We start from the raw sequence: 2,532 nt of genomic DNA on the forward strand, positions 1-2,532 counted from the left end.
ACGTCCGGAGCAGCAAACACATCTGAAGGTAAGATGAATGTATGTTTTCTTAGTGTTACAAAATGTAAAGGTAGAACTCGACCATAGCACAGCCCAAGTGCAGACCCTGAACATCCAGTACACAATGCATTCAGTAGGTGAGGGGCATTATGGGAGATGTAGTCAGGTCAAGCAGTTAAAATGTCAAATCTCAGAGTAACAACCCAAAAAAGCTGAATAGAGTATAAAATCATTTACAAAGGCAGAAATTTATTACTGTGCAATTAATATCACAGACATGAAATAATACAGTGTTGCACTGTTTCACCTCACAGATGCACAACGTGTAGAAGATGTGGATAGCGATTCCCCAGACATGCAGGACACCAGCGCAGGTGAACAGATGGACACACCTGTGGTGCAAATAAATCCCTCACGTCCAACAAAGTCACGCAGGGCTACTGTTCCATCCCTAGTCACCATGGAGTGTGAAGATGATGAGGCTGATGCAACACCAGGTGGCAGCCATGGCCAGACAACTTCCATCACACAAACACAACCACAGGTCCCCAGAACTAATCACAGAGCCCGGCGTAGGAGAGGAAGAGCACTCAGGACACAGCAGGAGGAGCAACCAAGTGATGTCTGGGGTGGTCTTGAGGGACAGATGCTCCGTATGCAGCGCCTGCAGACAAAAAACACACGATTAGTACAATTGCAAGTTGGCAAGATGGCTAGCAACATAGCAGTACTGTCAGAAAGTGTGCAGCAACTGAGCAAGGTGATGCATGAGGGAAATGTATCCCAGAAGAGACAGCATCGTCAACTAATGCTGCAATTGAAAATGTTTGCTAAATCAAACAATAGATTGGCCACGACAACTGCACTGCTGGCACGTAGGTCTGTGACCATGCAAACTGAAATGTGCCATTGGAGCGGCGATGTGGCTAAAGCACTGGACCAGGTCACAAATGCAGTTGATTTGCTAAATGCTTCCACAATTGCGGCCAACAATTCCACGCCCGAAGAGGGTAGTGAGGGTGGCTCAAGCCTAAGTAGTGTGGCAGTTCCAGTCCGCACTGCAGGAAGACGCAACACACGCAGCAGTACCCCCGCCGCTTCCAACATAACGGATGACAATGCTGGGTCTGACAGGCGTCTGGGTGTTCGTGGGAAAAAGCGCTAGACTGGCATGTACAAGTGCATTCCACTATGGTGACGTAACCATTTATTTGGATTTGACTTTTCACAGAGTGACAAGTGAATTGACATTTGCAAACCACTTATGTCCATTGCACTGGTCAGATTACAAGTGTGCTTGAACACTCATGGCAATTTTATTTAATTAAAGAATACTCTGATAGCAATAGTCAGTTTCTGTGTCATCATTACTCACCTCAGAAATAATTTTGTGTGATGTCAAATCTTCTCCTACGCCCTTCTGCTGCGCCTGCCCCTTGTGCTGCATGGTGTTGTGGCACTTGCTGGTTCCCATCCTCCGAATCGCTGTCAGACACCTCGATGTCCATTCCTCCCCTTGTCGCTATGTTGTGCAGCATGGCACATGCCGCTACTATCTTGCAGCATTGTTCAGGGTTGTACTTCAGTGCTCCACCGGTCTTATGTAGACATCTGAATCGGCTCTTCAACAGCCCAAATGTGCGCTCTATGATGTTCCTTGTCGAAATATGTGCTGCATTGTACCTCTGTTGATTGGCAGTTGTGGGATTGAGGTAAGGCGTCATTAGGTAATTACGCAAGGCGTATGCGCTGTCACCTACATGTAATGGAGCAAAGAGTCAGTGGCAGCTTCACATTGACATACGTACAATGACAGTGATAAACTATAACACATATTTACCAAGCAGATGTCCCTCTCCAAATTCTCCCCTGACAAGACGGGTGTGTATGCCACTTTGCCTGAAGATATAAGAGTCATGTGCACTCCCTGGAAATTGCGCAACAATGTCAGTGATAATGTTTTTGGCATTGCAAACAACCTGAATATTGAGGGAATGGTAAGATTTCCTATTTCTATATATATATTCCTGTGTTGCAGGGGGACATATTGCAACGTGGGTGCAATCAATACAACCCAAAACATGTGGGAAACGAGCTATCTGGTAGAACTCCTGTTTGGTTTTTGCAAGGTCAAGCGCGGTGGTAGGGAACTTGATATGAGACCCGATCACGGCCATCATGGCATCAAGGAATGCTTTCAATATTCTTGAAAGTGCGCTTTGTGACACACCTCCCGCAACAGCAATGACCCCCTGAAAACTGCCTGACGCCAGAAGGTGTAGGCAACATAGGACCTGCACATGCGTTGGGATGGCATTGGTCCTACGTGTCTGTCGTTGCATTATGGGGTCCAATTCATTGATTAGGTCATGGATCATTGCTGCATTGAGCCTATACTTGTCGTATATCTCATCCTCTTGCTGGCCTAGCAAAGTTATGCGGACTCTGAAGATGCGCTCATTCATTCGCCTCCGTCTCTGTGCGGCAGCCTGCAGCCTCATCCTCCTCGCCATCAGGTAAATCCCTGCCATT

The 2,532-nt window shown here is 46.9% G+C and overlaps 1 long non-coding RNA gene across 1 annotated transcript; it reads right to left on the bottom strand.

The window, feature by feature from the left end:
* Positions 1–229: 229 nt before the first annotated feature.
* LOC146857067 (uncharacterized) lies at positions 230–1,758 on the bottom strand. Its single transcript, XR_014979846.1, has 2 exons — positions 1,376–1,758; positions 230–664 (listed from the first exon to the last, which is right to left on the bottom strand). It is a non-coding gene; the product is annotated as an uncharacterized LOC146857067 (long non-coding RNA).
* Positions 1,759–2,532: the final 774 nt, after the last annotated feature.

The sequence above is a fragment of the Triturus cristatus genome, chromosome 3_2 (genome assembly GCF_964204655.1).
Source record: "Triturus cristatus chromosome 3_2, aTriCri1.1, whole genome shotgun sequence".
NCBI classification, from domain to species: Eukaryota; Metazoa; Chordata; class Amphibia; order Caudata; family Salamandridae; genus Triturus; species Triturus cristatus.